The 23,374-nt window shown below is 48.6% G+C and overlaps 1 long non-coding RNA gene across 2 annotated transcripts; it reads right to left on the reverse strand.

The window, feature by feature from the left end:
- Nucleotides 1–1,186: 1,186 nt before the first annotated feature.
- Nucleotides 1,187–21,989, reverse strand: LOC109489710. 2 transcript variants are annotated; one of them, XR_004628494.1, is made up of 4 exons: nucleotides 21,705–21,989; nucleotides 20,498–20,524; nucleotides 20,185–20,402; nucleotides 1,187–1,477 (listed from the first exon to the last, which is right to left on the reverse strand). It is a non-coding gene; the product is annotated as an uncharacterized LOC109489710 (long non-coding RNA). The 2 variants fall into 2 exon arrangements; XR_004628495.1 differs by lacking the exon at nucleotides 20,498–20,524.
- Between the last annotated feature and the right edge of the window lie 1,385 nt (nucleotides 21,990–23,374).

The raw sequence follows: 23,374 nt of genomic DNA on the forward strand, positions 1-23,374 counted from the left end.
CATGCTGATTGGTTTAGGGCAGGACACAGGACCCAAGAAGGGCCAGCCAGATAAAACAAGTCTCCAATCCGTGACGTCTTTTCAAGCCACTGGACAGAGGAACTCTTGTCTTCTTCTGCATTGGGTTCAGTGATATGGAAAACCTGAAGTGGCCATGGAGCCCCAAGAGGAGCCAGGAAATGAAGACATGACAAAGAAGGCAAAGCTGAGGAATGCAGAGATTCTGAGACTGGATGGCGTTGTCTGAGCTGCTGGGTCCAGCCTCGTCTGAGGTCAAACTATGCTTCCACTTCCTGGTGGTGTACAAATGAGTGCCTTTCTTTGTTTTAATTATCATTTTTTTCAAAGAGCTTAAGTTGAGATGGTTGGGTTTTCTTTTTTCTTTTTTCTCTTTTCTTTTCTTTTCTTTTCTTTTCTTTTCTTTTCTTTTCTTTTCTTTTCTGTTTCCCACCTTGTAATGCATCCTAATCCATCCTTATGCTGGAAGGAAGAAAACAGATTCACATTCAGCCAAACTCGGCCCTCCAGCCTGAAGGTGCACAGATGTGCTTCTAGGCATGCCCAGGAAAAGTTAAGTGCATTTTTTTTTTTTTAATGTGAAACCAAATGGAAGGAATAAGCTCCACTGTTTTGGTGGGGAGGTAAGGTAGGCATAGAAAAGAGAATGCCTGCCTTGGCAGATGCTTGAAGGTTTCATTTAAACACACACACACACACACACACACACACACACACACACCAAGAAAGAGGAGCTTTGTGATCGGAGCAAACAGCAGGGGCGGCAGGAATGAACAGCCATTCTCATCACTTTTTGTTTGACTCGGGTTTTCTGGCGTGGGGGTGGCGATCCGTGGGCTGGAGGCTCTCCTTTGTGGAAAGAACCACAGCTCTCACCAAGAGAGCCTCTTACACATTCTGCAAATAATCGTCTTTGAATTCTGAGTTTTCTTTTACAAATACAAATGACTGCTCTTGAGATTAGACTGAGGTCCCTGGGCTGGGAGAGGGGGAGGCTGCTGACAGCTGATAACACAGTGGGTTCACCAGGTAGCAAGGGCAGGGAAAGGGTGGAAGGAGAGTGGAAGGAGCCGGGGACTCCCAGTTTCAAACCCTGACTTCCCCACTTGCTAGCTGCTCCAGTCGTTACAACTACAACACAAAGGACCCCCAAGCTTAGTGCCACAGAGCAACTGTTTATTATGCTTACAGATGCCATGGGTCAGGAATTCGGACAGAGCACGGCAGCCATGGTGGCTTGTCTCTGATCTTCCTTATCAGTAGGGCTGCAGCTGGAAGACCTCGGGAGGCTCCCTCACTCCCATAGGTGGTGGTTGAGGCTGCTTGTAGGCTGGGCCTCAGTTTCTCTCCACATGGATCTCTCCGCGTGGTTGATTTGGGCCTTCATATAGCATGGTGTCTGGGTCCCAGGGATGAACATCCTGAGAGAGAGGCAGCTGGAAGTTGTATCGTCCATGACCTAGCATTGCAAATTATGTAGCATCACTTCCCCCATATTTTAATTTTATTTTATTTTTGAGATATTTATTTATATATTTGAGAGAGAGAGAGAGCATAAGCTGAAGGAGCAGAGGGAGAGGAAGAGAGAATCTTAAGCAGAATCTGTTCTGAGCATGAAGCTTGATGTGGGGCTCGATCCCAGGACCCTGAGCTCATAACCTGACCCAAAACTAAGAGTCAGACGCCCAACCAACTGTGCCACCCAGCACCCACACACACACACACCAGATTTTATTAATTGAAGCAGTTACAAGGTCCTGCCCAAGGCCAGATGAAAAGGACATAGATTCTCCTTCTTGACGGGGAATCACAAGGTTCTGAAATGGGACCGGAAATATTGCTGTGACCATTTTTGGAGATGATAATCAGCCCACACTAACTGTATGAGATAGCAGGCACGTTGCTTCACCTCTCTGGTGTCAGTTTTCTCATCAGTAAAATGGGGGTAGTAATAGTATCTACCGTGTCGAGAAAGAATCACATAAAATACTATATTTATAGTACTTCGCATGTGCCTATGATGTACCAAGTGGTCAGTGAAAATTAGAATTTATTGTTCATAACAGCTATTATTTTTTTTTAAAGATTTTATTTATTTATTTGACAGAGATAGACAGCCCGCGAGAGAGGGAACACAAGCAGAGGGAGTGGGAGAGGAAGAAACAGGCTCACAGCAGAGGAGCCCGATGTGGGGCCCGATCCCCTAACGCCGGGATCACGCCCTGAGCCGAAGGCAGACGCTCAACCGCTGTGCCACCCAGGCGCCCCAATAACAGCTATTATTGAACAATGAGGCATCTTGGTACGGCTGAAACAGGGTGTTGTGAGTTGAACTGTGTCTCCTAAAAAGATATGTTCAAGTGTTGACCCCTGGCACCGGTGAATGTGACCTTGTTTGAAAATTGGGTCTTTTGCAGATGTAAATTAAGGTGCGGTCTAATGGGATTAAGGTAGGCCCTAAGTCCAATCACTGGTAACCTTGTACAGAGAGACAACAGATACACACAGGAAGAATGCCACATGACAATGGAGGCAGAAACCAGTGGGATGCAAGGAACTCCAAGGATCGCTAGCAGCCCCTAGAAGGAGCAGAGGGAGAGGGAGAGAGAATCTTAAGCAAAGCATGGAGCCCGAACTGAGGCTTGATCCCATGACCCTGAGATCAAGACCTGAACCCAAATCAAGAGTTAGACGCTTAACTGACGAAGCCACCCAGGTCCCCCACCAATCCCACTTTAATGTGACAACCACCATTAACAGTTTGGTACATATTTCTTTTTTAAAATTTGATTTTTGGGGCACCTGGGTGGCTCTGTTGGTTAAACATCTGCCTTCTGCTCCAGTCACGATCCCAGCATCCTGGGCTCAAGCCCTGCATCGGGCTCTCTGCTCAGCGGGGAGCCTGCTTCTCCCTCGCCCTCTGCCTGCTGCTCTGCCTGCTTGTACTCTCTCTGTATATGTATCAAATATTTCTATAAACCTGTTCAGTAATTTGTGCCCAATGTGTATTCTACAAACACGAATGTGCATACAATGTGTTTTTCAACAGTGAGATCAGTCGGTATGTGTTCTTTTCCTACACATTAACATATGTGGGAGATCAGGCCCAGGGCCACTGAGTTGCGCCACTCCAGAGGGCATCTTGGCAAAGAACTGTGATGTGAATGGGTTGGAGAGGAAGCATCACAGGAACTACCCACACCATGAAGATTCAGCACTGTGGACAGGGGCAGGCTCCCTCCTCCACTCCTGCTCCAAAACAGTAGGTTTATTAGGGCAGACACAGGTGGCTAAGATGTACCATTGTCCTTGGGAGCTCACAGTCCTATGGGAGAAACACCTATGTGGTTGAACAATGGCTTAATAATAATATATGTGGATTACATTCTTGTTCAAGAAGAAAGAATTATACCAGTAATGATAATTATTATCATCTCGAGTGCACTGGGCTAAGCACTTCATTGCACCATCTCAGCGAATCCTCATAACACACACTATGGTGGAAATTGAGATCTTATTTTGCAGATAAAGAAACTAAAGCTCTGAAAGGTGAATTAACAGGAGGGAATGGTCATGATCTTACAAGTACACACCATACTGCCTTCCGGGAAGAGCTCTAGACACGGTATTTGGGACGCAAATGCCTGCGACCGGGTATGACATTCAATCAACTGGCCTTGGGGGTTAAGCACATTCCTACAACAGATCTGCCTATTGTCTATTTATTTATTCATGCTGCAGTAAGGACTCCGCTGAAACCCCCTCATCTTTTACTTATTTCGGCACAGGGACAACGGGCACGTGTCTCCTGTAACACCCTTGAGGACTGTGCCCACGTCTTATATGGGCTTTTGTCTGTGGAGGCATCCGGAGCGGGATGCCCTTATTCGGGGTGTCCCCAGGCCTGCAGGTGGACGTCCCAGCATGACCTCTACTGGCCTCCTCTCGCCCCCTGCTGTCTGCTTCCCATACCGCAGCCAGCATCATCTTTCTACCAAACAGCCCATCGGACCCTTCTCGGGCCACCCACCAGACTTGGGGTGCAGTTAGAGCTCCTTGCCCTTGCCCCAACCTGGCTTTCAGGCTGTCCTCATGCACTGACCCTGCCTACCACTCCCGTTCTGCTCCCCCAATGTGCCCTTGAGAGTGGTGATGCCAACCTGCTGAGGGCACCCACACCCCACCACCGGTCAGCCTCGTCCAGCCTCGTCCAGCTAGCCTGTCTCTGGAGGGGAAGGCCTTCTCCACAGGAAAGAGTCTGCTCTCTATGGCTCCTGGCAGGCTTCCCAGCTAATTTCACCAAGCGAGCACCTTTTGTCAGCATCAACACCCCCATCAATAGCAGGAGGACATTACTCTGTGAATGCCTTCCCAGAGCTGCACATCATTCCCCAGGAGGTCCTGAAACAGCCTTGCTTCCTTCGCTGGGTCAGTGCCCTGGGTGACCTGGGAGGGCCTCAGGCCTCTGGTGACCACAGTCCCGCCAACCCCTCCGTGCTTCTTCCTTTCTTCTCTGCGTTATTAAAGGGTCTCCCAACCTGTCTCTGCAGATCAACAAAATCCGCAGAGACTTCAGGTCCCAAGGTGTACAGAAGCAAAGCCCTGTGGAGGAGATAGGCCTCTCCCCATCTAAACGAGAAATCAAGAAGTGGGACAAAATCAGGGGCGCCTGGGTGGCACAGCGGTTAAGCGTCTGCCTTCGGCTCAGGGCGTGATCCCGGCGTTGTGGGATCGAGCCCCACGTCAGGCTCCNTCAGGCTCATCCGCTATGAGCCTGCTTCTTCCTCTCCCACTCCCCCTGCTTGTGTTCCCTCTCTCGCTGGCTGTCTCTATCTCTGTCGAATAAATAAATAAAATCTTAAAAAAAAAAAAAAGAAGTGGGACAAAATCAGAACTGTAATTACTATCTTAGTCTGTTTGGGCTAAGTCTAAGACCAAGTCGGGGCGCCTGGGTGGCACAGCGGTTAAGCGTCTGCCTTCAGCTCAGGGCGTGATCCTGGCGTTCTGGGATCGAGTCCCATGTCAGGCTCTTCTGCTAGGAGCCTGCTTCTTCTTCTCCCACTCCCCCTGTTTGTGTTCCCTCTCTTGCTGGCTGTCTCTATCTCTGTCAAATAAATAAAATATTTTTTTTAAAAAAAGTCTAAGACCAAGTCTACTGTATGTAAATCTGTATAGTACAGACTATAACAAAAATACCACAGATTGGGGCTGAAACAACACACATTGATTTTTCACAGTTCTAGAGTCTGGGGAGTCCAAAATCAAGGTGCCAGCAGATCCCGCTTCTGGTGAGAGCTCTTCCGGGTTCACAGACAGCATCTTCCTGCTGTGTCCTCACGTGGTGGTGAGAGAGGTCGGTCTCCCCGGCTCCTTTAGAAGGACACTAATCCCATCACGGGGCTCCACCCTCACCTCCCAAAGACCCCACCTCCTAAAACCATCACATTACGGGGCAAGATTTCAACATTTGAGGAGGACATAACATTGTCTTTTTTCTCATACTGCGTTTTGAAATCCTGTGCTTTTGTTTTTGTTTTGTTTTTTTTACATCAGCACATCTCAGTGTGGGGACTCCCCACACTGCAAGGGCTCAGTGTGGCTGGTGGCTCTCATATGGGAAAGCACAGCTCTAGAACACTGGTTCTCAGTCAGAAGTGACCACCTCTCCCAGGGGAACGTTTGGGGAATTTGGGGGGCCCTTTTTGTTTCCACAATTATTGGGGAGCTACTAGCATTGGGTGGGCAACAGCTGGGATTGCTGAGTGTCCTATAATTCATCAGGCAGTGCTACAAAACGAAGAACTGTCCTGGGTCCTCTATGTGACTTCTGAGTATCCCACTGAACATTCATTAAAATAAATACATAAACCCCATAAGCTTTGAAACTACCTCTGTTTTATGTACAATCACAAAGTACACTTTTGCACTATTTCATTATACATGGACTATTCCAGAAAGTTAACTACCAATAAATCCTGGAAAGATCATGTTTTGGGGTTGGTTTTTTTTTGGAATTTGACCAAGAGTCATCCACCGTTCATCCACCATTTTGGAAATTCACATCCCCAAACATTATGTACATATGCATTTTCCAAATGTGCTGGTTGAGTGGCTACAGGACATACCCCTGTCACTTGGAGTGTCTGACTGCTTCTTTAAGTCTTCCAGAGCAGCTGTGCTTAAGCATAAACTTATAGGGGCACTTGGCTGGCCCAGTCAGAAGAGCATGTGACTCTCGGGGCACATGGTGGCTCAATCATTAAGCAGCTGCCTTTAGCTCCGGTCATGATCCCAGAGTCCTGGGACCGAGCCCCACATCAGGCTCCCTACTCAGCGGGAAGCTTGCTTCTCCCTCTCCCACTCCCCCTGCTTGTGTTCCCTCTCTTGCTGTCTCTGTCAAATAAATAAATAAAATCTTTAAAAAAAAAAAAGAAAGAAGAAGAAGAGCATGTGACTCTCAATCTCAGTGTCCTGAGTTTGAGCCCCATGCTGGGTGTACGGATTACTAAAAAAGATAAATAAACTTGAAGCATTTACTTATAAAAATGCATGCTCTTTTTCTTAGCAATGGCTTTCTTTTATTTTTTATTTTTCAAATGTCTTTCTTTTAATGTTTCCTTTTTAGAATATAATTGGGGCATTATCATGAGTTTTGTAAGTTGGGGCGCCTGGGTAACTCAGTCATTAAGTGTCTGCCTTCAGCTCAGGGCGTGATCCTGGAGTCCTGGGATCGAGCCCCACGTCAGGCTCCTCCGCTGGGAGTCTGCTTCTTCCTCTCCCACTCCCCCTGCTTGTGTTCCCTCTCTCACTGGCTGTCTCTCTCTCTGTCAAATAAATAAATAAAATCTTTAAAACAAAAAACTCCCTTCTTTTAAAAAAAATGAGCTTTGTAAATGATGTGTAGAGAGAGGCTATCTTATTCACAAATTTGCTTTCAGCATAGCTAAAGTGAGGTTATAAAATATTTGCGCTAAAAGGGAGCTGTTGATCTGAGGGGCCATGCGCATGACCCAGGCTCTTACCCAGCCCAGCTCTTGGGTTGACCTTGAGGAGCACAACTGTTACTTGTCTTTCACATCTGGGTTTCTAGGCTGTCTACTGATAACACACTTTGATTGTGTGTTCCAAACCCTAAATGATCTGGGAACAGTAGTCAGACCAGGAAGGACCTCGAATGCCACCCCGACGGCTTTGACCTTAAGCCTGAAGGCAGCAGGAAGCCACTGAAAGTTTGCTATTTTTTTCTTCGTTTTGTTTATTAAAAAAAAAAAAAATTCCACGCCCAAAGTAGCTCTTCAGTTTTTCTCCATCTTTTTTTCAAAGATTTTATTTATTTACTTGACAGGGAGAGAAAGCACAAGCAGGGGGAGCAGCAGGCAGAGGGAGAGGGAGAAGCAGACTCCCCACCGGGCAGGGAGCCCGACGCAGGGTTAGATCCCAGGACCCTGGGGTCATACTGGAGCCAAAGGCAAATGCTTAACTGACCGAGCCACCCCGGTGCCCACCCCATTTTTAAAAATTAATTAATTTACTCTTTTTGGTAATCTCTACCCCCAATGTGGGGCTCACAGTCATGCCCCCGAGATCAAGAGTCACATGCTCCACTGAATGAGCCAGCCAGGTGCCCCTTGCCCATTTTTAATAAAGTCTTTATTTTGAAATAATTTTAGACTTACAAAAGGTTCCAAAAAAAAAAACAGTACAGAGATTTCTCATACACCTTCCACCCAGCTTCCCCTAATGATAACATCTCACATAAATAAATGTAGTCTGTATTCAAAACCAGGAAATTACCACCGGTATAATGACTTTCGCCAAACTGCAAGCCTCATCCAGTTTCACCAGTTTTTACACGCATTCTGTGTGTGTGCTCCATTCTATGGGATTCTACCACGTGTACAGATCCGTGTAATCACCACCACAATCAGGTCTGCTTCTCCACTACAAAATGTGTCTCTCTTTTTTTAAAAGCCCCACCTAATGTGGGGCTTGAACTCACACCCCCTGAGATCAAGAGTCACACGTTCCACTGACTGAGCCAGCCAGGCGCCCCAAAGTGTGTCTCTTTTTAACAGCTGTGTGCTTTACCGATGTAAAGGTAATTGTGCGTTATTGGGGAGGTCATAAATATGATAAAAAATAGTCACAGTAGCGGGGCGCCTGGGTGGCACAGCGGTTAAGCGTCTGCCTTCGGCTCAGGGCGTGATCCCAGCGTTATGGGATCGAGCCCCACATCAGGCTCCTCCGCTATGAGCCTGCTTCTTCCTCTCCCACTCCCCCTGCTTGTGTTCCCTCTCTCACTGGCTGTCTCTATCTCTGTCGAATAAATAAATAAAATCTTAAAAAAAAAAAAAGAATAATTAGTGAAATAATTTTGATAATGATTCAGTAAAGTGAATCTCAGTCGTGACTGTACATTAGAAACATAACACTGAAAAGATTTTTAAAATCTTTTTAAAGATTTATTTGTTTATTCTAGAGGGGAGGGGCAGGGGGAGAGGTAGCGAAAGAGTCCCCAAGCAAACTCCTCACTGAGCTTGAAGCCCAACGTGGGGCTTGATCTCATGACCCTGAGATCATGACCTGAGCAGAAATCAAGAGGCGGCTGCTTAACCAACTAAGCCACCCAGGAAACCCTGGTTGNCTTGTTTTTTTTTTTTTTTTTTTAAGATTTATTTATTTATTTGAGAGAGAGCGAGCACTGAGCAGAGGGGAGGAGCAGAGGGAAAGGGAGAAGCAGACTCCCTGTTGAGCAGGGAGCCCGATGTGGGGCTCGATCTCAGGACCCCGAGATCATGACCTGAGCAGAAGGCAGACACTTAAGTGAGTGAGCCACCAGGCATCCCCCAATTTTTTTTAAGTAATCTCTACATCCAAGGTAGGGCTCAAACCCCGAGATCAAGAGTCGCATACTCTACTGACTGAGTCAGCCAGGCGCGCTCCCAAAGATGTTTATCTCACAGATTCACAGAGACACTGTAACACAGAGGAACTGCCAATTCCAGAGGTAGGACAACTGGATAACCACATGCAAAAGAATGAGGTTGCATCCCTACTTCACACAGGATACACAAGACGGATTCAAAGTCTCAGTGACCAGGATTACTGTTCCTCCTTCTACACAGCAGTATTTCTTAGCACCCACTTCTCGATCAAAAACAGAAAAGTCAGATGACAAGGCTCTTTGGCATTTGAGAAGTAACCCTAAGAACTGTATTATGCAAAGTGAGATTACTCAAGGCTCCTTGGCATTTAGCTCCGTGAACTTGCCTTTTTGAACTTCAGATTCTCGCTCATACCTGTCAGAAGATGACAAGATGAGGAGGGAGGGGCTGGGTGTGGGGGGGAGAACGGAGAGAATGGAGGACTTTCCAGGACTCAGATTTGCACTGCAGCGACAAAATCTAACGTTGGGGCAAGAAAGTGACCCCTAGGAGGCTCTGAGGAACAGGAGATGGGCAGACTGCTGTTATCTTCAAGCACCAAACAGAGCCTGCATTTTTGGCGAGCACTGAATTGCATGAGATCAGAGAAGGCATTTCTCAGCAATGTGTGTTACAGTGTAACTACTGGGTTCTATGCATTTCCTCCCTCTCCAGTAACAGGCAGTTAGGTTAATGCACTGAAAGGTATTTTTTTTAAGATGCAAGGAAAGAGCAAATAAGAAGGATGAGGTTAATCATTTATCCGATCGCCTAGTTCGCGTGCTGTGCACTTTATATACCCTGAGTTTTCTCCCTGGATCTTCCCCTTCCTCTTTCCTGAACTCACACTGAAGTCAGCCAGGGCCTCACTGCCTCAGGGGTTGAGACGTACCAGGGGACAACAGAAGGAATCTTTGGGGCTTTCATTTTCCAAAGTCGAAAACACCTACGTGGAATGAGTATCCAAGATACACCGTGCTGTGAAGAAGATGCAGAACGGCTTGGTTAGTTTGCTAGAGTTTCTGTGTGTGGAAAAAAGAGTCCTGTGTAATCCAAGTGCCCAGACGGCTCCTTGGAGAAATGGCTGATTTTAGATCTGGAGCAGGACGCGTATAAGGTGGGCATGGCAGCTATCAAAGACGACTGGAGTCCTATCAAATCATCTTAGGTGCCAAGTTCAAGAGTCTCCCAAAGGCCAAAGAGGGGATGATTTGAGTAGTGATAAGGATAACTCAAACAGGCTGAAACATAGCAAATATATTTAAATCTATAAACTCGGGGTGCCTCGGAGGCTCAGTCAGTGAAGCATCTGACTTTTGATTTCCACTCTGGTCATGATCTCAGGGTCCTGGGATCGAGCCCTGTGATCAGTGGGGAGTCTGCTTCTCCCTCCCCCTCTGCCCCTGCCCCTGCTTGTGCGCACTCTCTCTCTCAAATAATCTTTTAAATAATAAATCTATCAACTCGTAATCATACTTAAAAAAATAAAAGCCTCAGTTTGGCAGATTCTAATAACCCAACTCTTTATTTTGAAAACCGTTAAATAAAAGGAAAGAAAGGAGCATTTGTTCTGCTTTCTGAGAATGGTACCTGAGGATAACCAAAGAGTTGATTAAGGGAAGATTCCACCTAATACAGGAAGAGGAACAGATGCAGTCAGAATGTCACTGTTTTGCAACTTCTAATGAATTAGTAATAGATGTAGGCAATGAGCACAAACAGCGTCCAGTGTGACAGACAAGCCGTATACTCCACCCTGAGGAAGCAGTCTCGCTCTAAACTGGAATCTGATTCTGACGAAGCCATTAGATCTCTAGACTGTGAGAGAGCCTGCCATGGATTGCATCGCCAGCAGCCTTGTCATGCAGGTCAGATCTTAAGGGGCAGCCTAACGGCAGCATAGGGAAATATGTGAAGTGACATAACCGGGCATGCAACCAGCAAACTCCTACAAGGGAAAAAGGCAGAGATGGAAGGAACCAATATCAAAAGGGACTTAGCCACATGGAGCGATTGTAACGTAGGCACTTTATTTGTATCTCGATCGAAACCAACCGTAAAACCACCTGGGACAGTTGAACACTGATGTTTTATTGCATTGAGGAGTTACTGTTAAAATTAGAGATATAATGATGTTATTGTGACTGTGATCTCTCAAAAGAGTCCTTATGTATTTGAGGTCCATTCTGAAATATTTACGAATGAAATATTAAAGTGTCTAGGATTTGCTTCAAATTAATCTAGTGGGTGGGGGTGCACATGACACAAAGCTGGCCGTGAGTGGACAGTGGTTGAAACTGGGCGATGGGCACAGGGTGGGGTCATTATGCTGTTTTCTGGACTTTAGCATGTGTTTGGAATTCCCCTCAAAAAATTTAAATAACAGTGTGTACATGGGAAAGGCAGGATCTATAGAACTAGTTGGTAGGATTTGCACGGATTGTCTCTGGAAGGACAAAAGGAGTTGGTAACAATGTTGGCATCTGGGGTCAGGAACTAGAAGGAAATGCACAGGTGAAGGAGGAAGGCTTTTCATTGTATCCTTTTACATCTGTTAAGCATATAAATGGCTTACCTTAAAAAGTAAAATGGATTTACTGGTCGAGCAAGATGGTCTAAGGCAGAAACAGAAGGAAGGATGGTGCCTCAATCCAGAGCAGAAGCCGACTTCCTTTGGCTGAGGGTGAAAGGAAGAGAAGTGGTGGGAGCAGAACTCTGTGGGTCTCAGAATCAAGGGCTTCCTCTTGGGCAGAGTTAGGGGGTGGGATGCAGCATGCTGGGGAGGGATGGGTTGGGTGGCGCACCCCAGCAAAAGGGACTGTAGAATCTTCCATTCCCATCTCACAGCTGAGGAAGCCAAAGCTCGGAGAAGTGAAAGGACTTGGAGGTGGCCGGGTGACGACTGAACCCAGGCTTCCTGGAGCCCTGAGCAGGATGTAGAAGCCGCAGAGGAGTCTGGAGCCTCGGACGCCACCTACACCAAGATGGTGGGTGTCTCCATGGCAACCGGTGAGGCTCAATGACAGAGGGCCCCTTCGGCACTGGGCGAGACCCCAGGACCTCAACACAACCGTGGAGAGAGAGGAGTGGGAGTCCCAGAAGGACTGGGGTTCGGGTGAACCTGAATTCTAGGGCACTAAGAAAGTGATTGTTTTTGCACACCTGCATTTGCGGCCTGTATGTTGTAGTAATGGGCCCTGGAATCAGACTAGCCTAGGAGGCCATCTCTCTGGGGCTCCGCTTCCTAATCTGTCAAATGGGATTAATGAGGATCTGCCTCCTAAGATCTGAAAAACCTTCAAAAGATGTAGTGTATATAAAATACTTAACACACTAGATGAAGGGATAGGTATGAAGGGGGATCTATTTTAGATAGGAAGATGTTAGAGAAGACTTCTTTGAGGAAGTGATATTTCTTAACCTTTTTTTTTTTTTAAGATTTTATTTGTCAGAGAGAGAGAGCACAAGCAGGGGGAACAACAGGCAGAGAGAGAATCAGGCTCCTGGCTGAGCAAGGAGCGCAGTGAATGACTCGATCCCAGGACCCTGGGATCATGACCTGAGCTGAAGGCAGACGCTTAACTGACTGAGCCACCCCAGCATTCCAAGGAAGTGGTATCTTTACTGAGGTGTGCAGAGTAAGTAGATATCAGCCAGGGAATGAATGGTGTGTTAGTTAGGGTATTGATCTGGATGCTGTAACAAAAGTCAAACTAATGGGGAATAAAACAAGATAGAAGTTTCTCTCTCTCATCCTCTCTCTCTCTCTCTTATTTAACTTACCTCAGTCCAGGACTGATAGGGCAGCTCCTTGGTGTCAGGGATTCAAATTATTACCTCATAGTCCAAAATGGCTGATTTAGCACCTGCCATAACACTAACATTCCAGCCAGCAGGAAGGAAAATAGAGAGCATGCTTCTTTCCTTTAAGGCCATGATCTAGAAGTTGGACATCACATGGCTCCCATTCCTTAAGCCACAGTTCAATCAAGTGAGAAATACAGTCTTCCTCTGAGTGTCTGTGTACTCAGTTATCACTCGGGCATCTAGTACTAAGGGAATAAGAGAAGAATGAATATGAGAGGGTAGTTAGTGGTCTCTGCCACAAGCAAGAGGATGAAAGTCTCAGGCAGAGGGAACTTCATGTGCTCCCAAGGGCTTACAGAGCAAGTGAGACATGAACTGGATATTGAAGACGGATTAAAGGTAAGCCACTCAGGGAAGACAGTCCAGGTAGAATCATGAAGACCCGAGAAGTGCCAGTCTCTGGGGACATGAAGTCCCATGTGGCTGGAGAATTCAGAGCAAGAAAAGTCTCTGGAGAAGATGCAGCTGCCCCCCTGCCCCCACCCCAACCATGTTATAGGTAATTACAGATCAGGGAGGTCATGAAGTCTGGCCAGTGTCACAGTCTGGCCCCCGTGACGTTCAGGAGAAGTCAGGACCCAAACCCAGGTTTATAGGATGCTTGGGATTTAAAGCCTCCCTGTTTGTGTTTTCTTCTCTGCGTTAAATCATACCCCCAGGCTCCCTGGACATGGAATGCAGGCATCAGGGGTTTTTTAAGCTCCTCAGGTAATTCCAAGGTGCAATCAGGATTGAGAACTGGGTGGACGGTCCTCCTATATCTCAGAGCATGTTCTGGTGATGCCAAAGTCCTTACTTGAACTGTCCGGATGCTTACGGTTTCATCATACCTGCTTAACGTGGTGCGCCAAGCAGAGCAGCTCCCGCCCATTCTTCAGCAGGAGAAGCCTGGCTGATGTATTCCCAAGTCTCTGCATCCCTTATGCAGGAAATGGAGCCGAGACTATCTTCCTTCCTCTGTGTGTGTGTCGTTTTTCCAGTAGGACTCCCATCCGGTGAGAAACCGGGAGTCGGGCTTGGCTGTGCAGGCAGGCACGCAGCTAGCTGCTGGGGCTGACTCTTCCCTGGAGCCAGCTCTGAATCCTGACTCCCAAAATGGTCCAGCCCCCACTGCCACAGCCCCCCCCCATGCAGAGGCTGCACAGATGGAGCGCCACCCAGCTCACTTCCTCCGCCTGCCCCTGCCCCGGTGGCCCCCAGCCTGCCCAGTGCAGGGAGGGAGGGGAGAGGGACCATAGGGGAGGCTGGAAGGGAGAACCTGTGAACCAGCACTCTGGCTCCTATGCTCTCCTGTAAGAATTCTCCTAGAGAGCACAAGCAGGTGGCCCCAAGGACTCTCCTGTTCGGAACCACCCATTCCCTTGACATCTGGAAGAAGATGTCCCCCGTCCCACGAAATATGGGACTCCCAGCTTCAATGTAAGGTGTAACAGGCTGCAGCCTCCTTCTTCAGGAGCTGGTGGCTCCCACGCCTGCTACCCTTCTCACTTACCCAGGGTCCCTGTCTCTCCGCTTCGTTCCCACATCACACCATAAACCCACGATGATTATCTGGAGCAGAATTCTCCCCCAGCTTTGACAGTGACCCAAGGTAGGGTAGCCCAGGGCAGGAAACTTCATATTCAGCCTTAGGACCCTTAAAATGTGGGTGGTCACTCACTTCTGAGTTAGCTATGAATCTTTTGGCTACAACTGAGTTACAAGTGAAACCCATCTGAAACAGGCTTAAGCAAAAAAGGGAAGTGATTGATTCACATAATTGGAAAGTCCAAAGGGAGATTTCAGGTCTGGCTGGATCCAGCACCCATGCTAGGCTTGGCCCCCCCCCCCCCCCCCGTCTTTTCTCTTCTCTTGCCTCCTTTTGTGTCTCTTATCTCTTCTAGCCTCTCCTCTCCCACCCCCTTCTCTCTCTCCCTTTCCCCCTCAGCCCCCTCCTCAACTCACTAGATGTGAACAGCATACATATACCCTAGTTGTGGCAACCAAAAAACACACCCCAAGCGTTGCCAGAATGAATTTGCGTGTGAATCTCCCTTCTTCTTCCCCACCCCTGTTTGAGAACCACTAGCCTCAAGGAAGAAACTTGACCTGTGAGTAACTATGGGCTGGAATGGTGGGAGAAGAAGTGTTTGGATCCTAAATCTGGATTCCTCTGGAGATAAGATTCCGGGTGCTGATCTGGGGAGAACCTGCATGCAGGAAATCACTTCTTATCAGTCCTGAAGCTTTCCCGGTCTTTGCTGCTGTTTGTTTATATTTTAATGCTCTAAGAATAAAAGAGATGTCGATTTCAAAGTTTAAAGCAAGGCACAAAAATGATACGACCGGGGCGCCTGAGTGGCACAGCGGTTAAGCGTCTGCCTTTGGCTCAGGGCATGATCCCGGCGTTATGGGATCGAGCCCCACATCAGGCTCCTCCGCTATGAGCCTGCTTCTTCCTCTCCCACTCCGCCTGCTTGTGTTCCCTCTCTCGCTGGCTGTCTCTATCTCTGTTGAATAAATAAATAAAATCTTTAAAAAAAAAAATGATACGACCCTTTTTAAGGTCAAGTAAGCCATCTTGGGAGCCGGGTTTGATTGTCATCTCTGAATCAAATTAGTGGCTTTTAAAGATGCATTAAATTGTGCCTTTGATCTGATCATTGCCTTTTGCAGTGGGATGCCTTCCTGTTGGAACCAAAAGCCACCATTACTTCCTCCAGCTTAAAGAAAAGCGAGATTTCCAAGGAGCTCAAGTTTAGGAAATGACAACTCACCCAGACTTGGGTTTAACGTGACCATGTCGTTCCTGATTTTGGGTTGAGGACAATATCCCCTTCTGAACTTAATTCCTTTTATCTGACAGGAAAAAAAAAAAGCCTATGCTCTCTGAATTTCCCTCTTCACCCCAGATTCCTGGAAACAACTAAACTGTACGTACAGAGACTATCAAGTTCATTGATTTGTCTCATCCTGGCTCCCAGTACAATTATCCTGCCTCCCTTTTAAGTGGTTAGAGGTGACTCTTTTTTCTTTATTTTGACATCGTTGCCCACTCTGGGTCATAGTAATTCAGGAAGGAGTGTCTGTAGATCCCTTTGGGGGAAATGAGTAAGTAATTAGGTGCATTATCAGATTCTTTTTTTTTTGAATTATCAGATTCTTAAGCTGAATCCTATGAAATTGACTTTTCGTGGGTCAAAAATAACTGAATATAGGTAATTTCATATGCCACAACTTAGTGTTGATGGGGCCCTGAAAAAGCCACAGGGGGGGAAAAAACAACTCTCCCAATTTCTGGACACAGGTGGGCGGCAGTGTTGCTAGGTTAGAAATGATCCCCAGACCCCAGCAACCCCTGGGGGTGGTAGAATTTAAAGGTTTTGCAGTAGGTTTGAGATATGCGGTCTTGCATGGTGAATGAGTCACTTTCATCTAAATCAAGTGCTATTCTTTCTCAGGGGTTCTCACCCTTCTGCATCGCCCAGAGAGTTTGTTAAAAATGCAGATGCCTAGCGGGGTACCTGGGGGGCTGAGTCAGTTAGTCTGCCTTTCATGATCCCAGGGTCCTTGGATGGAGTCCCACATTGGGCTCCCTGCTCTCCGAGGGGAGTCTGCTTCTCCCTCTCCCTCTGCCTGCCGCTTCCCCGGCTTGTGCTCTCTCTCCTTTGTCTCTCTCCGACAAATAAATAAATAAAATCTTAAAAAAAAAAAATCCTCCGCACAGCCCTGTGCAGTAGACATTATTGCTATTCTGTACTCTCTACATGGGAAACATGCCCAGGGAGGTTAAGTGACCTGCCTGAGGCCACGCCCAAAGTTTGAACGCAAGCAATTTGGATGCAAAGCCAACTCTCTTAACCACCATCTCCCAGATGGCCCTCACCCCCCTCTTGCCCATTCATTCCAGAATTCCTGAATGGGCCTGTTCTCTTTTCCTGGCCTTGTGTAATGAATGGCACAAGGTCCCTGCCCTGGAGATCTGACAGTTTCACGCCACACACAGGTGAGTAAATGGACAGTGGATGTAATCCTGAATTCAACCTTTCAAATACCATGCATTCACTGGAAATAATGTTTTTGTCACATACTTAATGATATGGGGCAATGTTTATAACAGGAAACTTTTCATTACAAGTCAGATGAATTTTTCTGTGAAACAGATCACATCAAGAACACCTTTGAGGACAACCCTCTCAGGTCCCCTCCCTATTTGGGAGCTTTGTACTATCGCTCAATAAACTTTGCTTTGCTTCCCACCAAAAACAAAAACAAAAAAAACACATTTGACTTTTTCCCTTCTAGACCTCCAAGCCAGTTGACATACGTATTCCAGATGCTTTGGTTAAGCAGAGATGTTTTCCTGGAGGCTCCCACACTTGGTGTCATCTCTCTCTATCTCCAACACACCTACTTGAATGCGGGCTAATGTCTGCTTAACCTCCGGGAGGCTTGGGAACGTCCATTTCCATAGCCTTAATACCTGTGTGAGCTGCCACGCCACTGGGGAGACACGCAGCTCCCAGTAGCAAACACTTGAGCTGTGTTTTACTTTCTCCCTCACTGCAGGCAGTTACCAGGGGTTGCCTGGAGACAGGTGGTGGGGGTGGGGGTGGGGAAGAGTGGGAGGGAGGGTCACAGAGGACACGAGGACATGAGGGGGTGACGGAGATGCTCACCCTCTTGATCATGGCGATAGTGTTGCAGGTGTATATATATGTCGAGCTCACCAACAGGTACCCTTAAAGTGTGTGCCATTTATTACATGCCAATTATCCTTCAAACGAAGGAACTACCACATTTTGAACGCACATCGAGCACCGCGCTAACTGCCTTATATACATCATCTCGATGAGCTCAGTTCCACCTCACAGACAAAGAAACCAAGGCTCAGGAAGCGAAGGCCACGTGGCTGAGAGCAAGTCCGTCTGACTTCAACCCCCTTCCCTTCCTATGCTTGGTGGAGAACAGCGTCCCCTGCCCTACACAGCTTGAATGACACGGGTTGGAACTACGCAAGTCCACCTATGTGTGAATTTTCTTTCAATAAATATAGCTCAGTCCTGGAAACGTGTTTTCCTTATGATTTTCTTCATAGCATTCTCTTTTCCCCAGCTTACTTCGTTGTAAAACTACAATATACAGTGTAAATATACAAAATATGTGTTAATTGACTGTGTTATCGGAAGGCTTCCAGGCAACAGGAGGTTACTGGTAGTTAAGTTTTGGGGGAGTCAAGTTATATGCTGATTTTTTACTGTGGGGGGTGTCAGCGCCCCTAACCCCTGCGTTCCTGAAGGGCTAAATGTAAACATGGCTCATCTCTGGTATCAATCGCCCCAAGCTAAACTTCACACACATCAGCTCATTTTATCATCACAGGACTACGACATGGACAGTTTGTGTCTGACCCAAGGCAGACAAGTAGACCTGGGATTTGAACCCAATGAATCTGAGGCCAGAACCACAAGCCCTAAGCGTGAGATGGCCTTACTGGTTTCTCCTGAGAGCCCTTCTTGAATACAGTGCTTGTCCACAAATCTTTGTCACAGTGTCTGCTTCTGAGCAAAGTGGCCTAGACAGCATGAAGTCAGGAGGCTTTCCCCTGAGCACAGGTATCCCAACCAACAAGAGGAGGGGGGATGCCTTCTAGGGGCAGAGTCACTGCCGTAAGAGAAATCAGAAACACAGCATTTTCAGACCAAAGGATGCTCTGTGAGAAGCAGAGTCCTGGGATGGGGATGGTGATGGGAGGGGGGCGGGGGGGGGGGGGGGGGGGGACGCTGAGGGAGGGAGGGCTTGCTGCAAAGCTCACCCTGGAATCCCGAGCAGAGGGTCTTTCCCTAGTTCCTCCAGCATCGTAGACTACCTCAAGGGGCCAGCTCTGCCGCTGATCAATTTGGCAATTTCAAATTGTCCCCCAACCCCACTGTGGTTCAGCCAGGGGGCTGGGAGGGGGAGGTTTGATTACAAAGGAGGAGACTCATCTATCATTCACACCATAGCATTCCCTGGGCTCCTGCTCTGGGCCAGGTATTGTGCTCCACCCCGGAGCAGTCCAACAATGAACAGATGTAGCCGCCTGGTCTCGGGGAGCCCGGGAGACAGCCCCAGGAATGAGCCATGTCAACCACACAGTGATTTGATGAAGGAAAGCACAGGGTGCTATGCACATGAGATGAGGGGCATCTGACTCTCTGCTCCTACAAGTTCAGTCCATGGACCAGCAGCACCGGCATCCCCCCAGGGAACCTGTTAGCAATGCAGAATCCCGGGCCGCACCCCAGACTCACTGACTCAGAATCTGCATTTTCTCAAAGTCCCACAGTGATCTGACAGCACATTAAATTTGAAGAGCATTAATCTAATGGAATCAGGGCCAAGGCAGGCTGAGGCACGGTGTGTGTGTGTGGCAGGAGGGGGGTGGGAGTGGGGGCGGTGAGAGGGTGTCAGAGAATGTTGCCTAGAGATGACACCTGAGCTGAGCAAATGCGTAGGAGTCAGCCAGGGGTGGCAGACCGTGGCTGGGTGCTCTGCAAAACTGCATCTTTCTGTGGGGCTGGACCACATTCCTAGCTTCCCTTGAGGGTGGCCACGGGACTGGGTTCAGGAAGAACGTAAAGAGAAGCTTTGGGCACCATTTGCAAGCCTGGCCCATGAAAACCTCCAACATTTGATCCTCTCCTTGCTCTTCCCCTGTTGGCCATTCAAACGGAGAGGACGCCAAGGAGGTCAGAGCCACAGGAGGGACAGAGGGACGGAGCCTGGGTCCCTGATAGATGGTGTGGTGCAATAGCCAGGGACTCCCCACTGGACAAGGAAATACAGAAAAGCCAGAAAGACAGTTCTACTGTGTTAAACCCCCGAGAAGTGGGGGTTGATTTACACGGTTGTCCTCTCCCCACTAATAAAACAGGCAAGGAAGGAGGGTGACTATTTGTTTATCTGTTTGTGGTTTGGGAAGGTGATCAGAGGTAGGAACAGGCTGGATCATAAGAGAGCTGAATGCTAAGAAATCAGGATTTTCAGTGATTTCCTTAAGCTTTGGGGGGGGGTTTGGAGTCAGAGACCCCCTACTAGCACCTGATGAAGACACTCTTCCTCCCCCAACCCACTCGAACAATTTAACAGACGATTTCAGGGGATTCTGTCTCTGAAGCCCATTCGGGGATACTCTGGTGCTCTATGGGATCCAGATTAGGAAATATTTTGGGTGATGGGGAGCCACTTGCAAAAGGGAAAGTCATGTCAAATATATCTAGAGAACACTTTCCTAGCAGTCAAGTAAGGGCTGTTTTTTTTTTGGTTTGGTTTGGTTTTTCAACTCATGAGAATCCATTTTCGATTCTATGGTGAAAAACAATGAGAAAAGCAACAGAGACACATCACTACATACCTGTTAGAACAGCACAGACAACGCCAAATGCTGGTGAGGACACGGAGCGATGGGAACTCACTTACTTTGCTGGTGGGGATGCTCACAGTAGTACGGGCACTTCGGAAGACAGTTTGGAGATTCCTCACAAAAGGAAATGTCCTCTTGCTCTATGATCCAGCAGTCTTGCTCCTTGTTATTTACTCAAATGCTTTGAAAAGGGATGTCCGCCCGAAAACCTGCACACAGATGTGGAGAGCAGCTTTACTCACCATCGCCAAAACTTGGAAGCAACCAAGATGTCCTTCAGTAGGTGGTGAATGGACAACCGTACATCCAGATGATGGAACATTATTCAGTGCTAAAAAGAAAGTAACCAGCCATGAAAAGACACGGAGGAAACTTAAATGCACATCACAAAGAAGTGAAAGCAGCCAGACTGAAAAGGCTCCGTACTGTCTGATTCTAACTATGTGACATTCTGGAAAAGGCAAAACTACGGAGACAGTAGAAAAGATCAGTGATTGCCCTGGGTTTGGGGAGGGAGGGATGAATAGGGGATTTTCAGGGCAGTGAATCGAGTCTGCACGATACTGTAATGATGGACCCATGTCAGTATGGGTGTGTCCAAACCCATGGAATGCACACCACCCAGAGTGAACCCTGATGGAAATGACCAACTCTGGGGGACGATGATGTGTCCACGGAGGCTCACCCATCATAACAAATGCCCCACTCTGGCGGGGATGTTGAGAGTGCCCCTGCAGGTGTAGGGGCAGGGAGTGTATGAGAAATCTCTGTAGCTTCCCTTCACTTTTGCCAGGAACCTTACACTGCTCTAAAAAAAAAAAAAAAAAAGTAATAGAAAGCAAGATTCCCTTCGCAGCTAATCTGGCTGGAGCAATCTAGTCGAGAAGGCCATGGACACCTGCATTTATTCAGATGTCCGAGCGGGGCCCTCCGCTCTTCTGAGTTGTCTCTTCCATTTACCTGGTGGCGCAGGGACAGGAGAGTCTGACTTTTCAATGTCAGCGGGGACAAGCGCCCGGCTCCCCATCGCCGCCGACCTCTTACCCAGCGGCTCTTTTCTCCCCGTGGCCACTAGAGGGTGCAAGGACCACGGGCAGCTGTCGGACCTCGGCGCTGCCCGGGCGGCGGGAGTCAAGGCCCGAGGGGAGCGATCAGCCCCGGAAGGCCCTCCCTGCCCGCCCGGGGAAGCCACAGCAGGCTCTGGAAAGCCCCGGACCGCAGGTAAACACTCCCGGGGCGGAGCCTGTGTTGGCGGCTCCTCTGGCCAGGCTGACTGGCAGTGTGGGGTGGCAGTTCCCGGACACCCGGAGCAGCACCCTCTGGGGTCCCCTCCCTTCTGTCTTCCTGAGCCCGTGACCCCAGAAGCAGCCACAGGGCAGCCTGAAACCCTTCCGGCCCCGTGCAGACAGTCTGGCTGGGTCTGAGAGCTCGCACGCAGGTCCATTACGGGCTAGAATAACCCTGTAATGGATCGGGCCGCGCTTCCTCTCTAAGTCCTGGTTTTCACTTACTGGAAGGTATCCTGCTTCTCCTCCGGTGAGTCTTGAGAGCACGTGGAGGAGAAGCGCGGAGCGCGGCTCCGAGTTGGCCTGAAGCAACATGGCGGCCCCCACGCGCGGCCGAGGCACTGAGGAGAGTGGCGCCTGGCCCCGGAAGTATCAAGGCCTGGGGCTCTGGAGGTGGACGGACTGGGGTTCGAGCCCAGCCCTCCCATCTACCAGCAGCCCTTGCGCCTTTCCGTCCGCGGGGCTCAGTTTCTCCTTCCTGAAAGTGGGGGTGACATTCAGGACAGTGATAGGAGATCATGGCTCCCCGGCACTCCGCACAGCAGGGCCTCAACTCAGGGTAGCTAAAATTAGACGGTGGCTTAAAACAACCGTATTATTATCCCTCGGGTTCTGTGGGCGGACCCGGCTGGCAGGGCTACTCCGCGGCTGGTCTCGCGCCTGGGGTCTGCCACGCTGTTGGCGTCTGGCAGGCTGGGGGGGGGGTCACCTGGAGGCTACAGGGGTACCCTGAGAAGGCTGGGCCCCTCTCCATTCCGAGCTGCCTGCCTCAGGGCCTTTGCTCTTCACCAGCTTCCTCCGGCAGGACGCAGGACGGCAGGGCTTTGTCTACTGCATCTGGGGCCTCCCCAGAGTACAAGGTGGGGCTGCCCGCCCTCCTGAGGCTTGGGTCTGGAGCTGACCCCGAATCTCATTCGTCACTGCCCACTGGTAAGCCCCAGGCAGCGCAGACTCACTGTGGGGGGGTGGAGCTCCCCCAGAGAGACGGCTCCCAGGGAACCACTGTTGGGGTCTGGACTGCACAGATGGTGTCCTAGCGTCCTGTGGCGGCTGGAACACATCACCACAAACTTAATGGCTTAAAATAATACCTATTTATTGTCTGACAGTCCTGGAGGTCAGAAGTCCGAAAAAAGGTCTCACCAGGCTAAATTCAGAGTGCACCCTGGATGCCTTCTTTTCTGGAGACTCTAGGAGAGAATCCTTTCTCTTGGCTTTCCAAGCTTCTAGAGACATTCCTTGCCTTGTGGGTCCTTCCCCATCCTCAAAGCACATCTCCAACCTCTGTGTCCACCAGCACATCTTTTTCATTCTCGGATTCTCCTGCCTCCCCTTAGAAGGCCCCTTATGATTAATTACACTGGATCGACCTGAGTAACCCAGGTATAACCTACCCATCTCAAGGTGACCTGATTAGCGATCCTGATTGAATCCCCACCCTTAATTTGCCTCTCACCAAGTAACATAACGTCTTCATAGATTCCAGGCAGTAGGACGTGGACATCTTTGGGGGACGTTCTTCTGCCTACCACAGGTGGGAAGAGAGACCCTTGGCTGATCTTACTACATTTCTTCCCAAACCGTTTTTGGAGATTCGATTCATCCTGAATTGTGTTTCAGGAAAAATGCGCTGCAAGCCCTTCCGTAAAACACTCACTTTTGGTTGTTTTCATTCAACTAAGCATTGCCTGAGCTAGAAGCCCACTATGCTAGAAACTGTACAAAACTAGATGAAGGAACCACTGTTTGTCTTTGAGAAGTTCACCCTCGTGGGCACCCCCAGCAAATCCTTTCTCTTTCTTCTGGCTCACAGCATCCTGACGTCGTGCAGACTGAAATGGGCCCAGCTCCAGTGAAGCACAATTGGTTGGGCCAGGGTCAGAAAACTATGGCTC

This window comes from Ailuropoda melanoleuca, chromosome 10, assembly GCF_002007445.2.
Source record: "Ailuropoda melanoleuca isolate Jingjing chromosome 10, ASM200744v2, whole genome shotgun sequence".
Taxonomy (NCBI): Eukaryota; Metazoa; Chordata; class Mammalia; order Carnivora; family Ursidae; genus Ailuropoda; species Ailuropoda melanoleuca.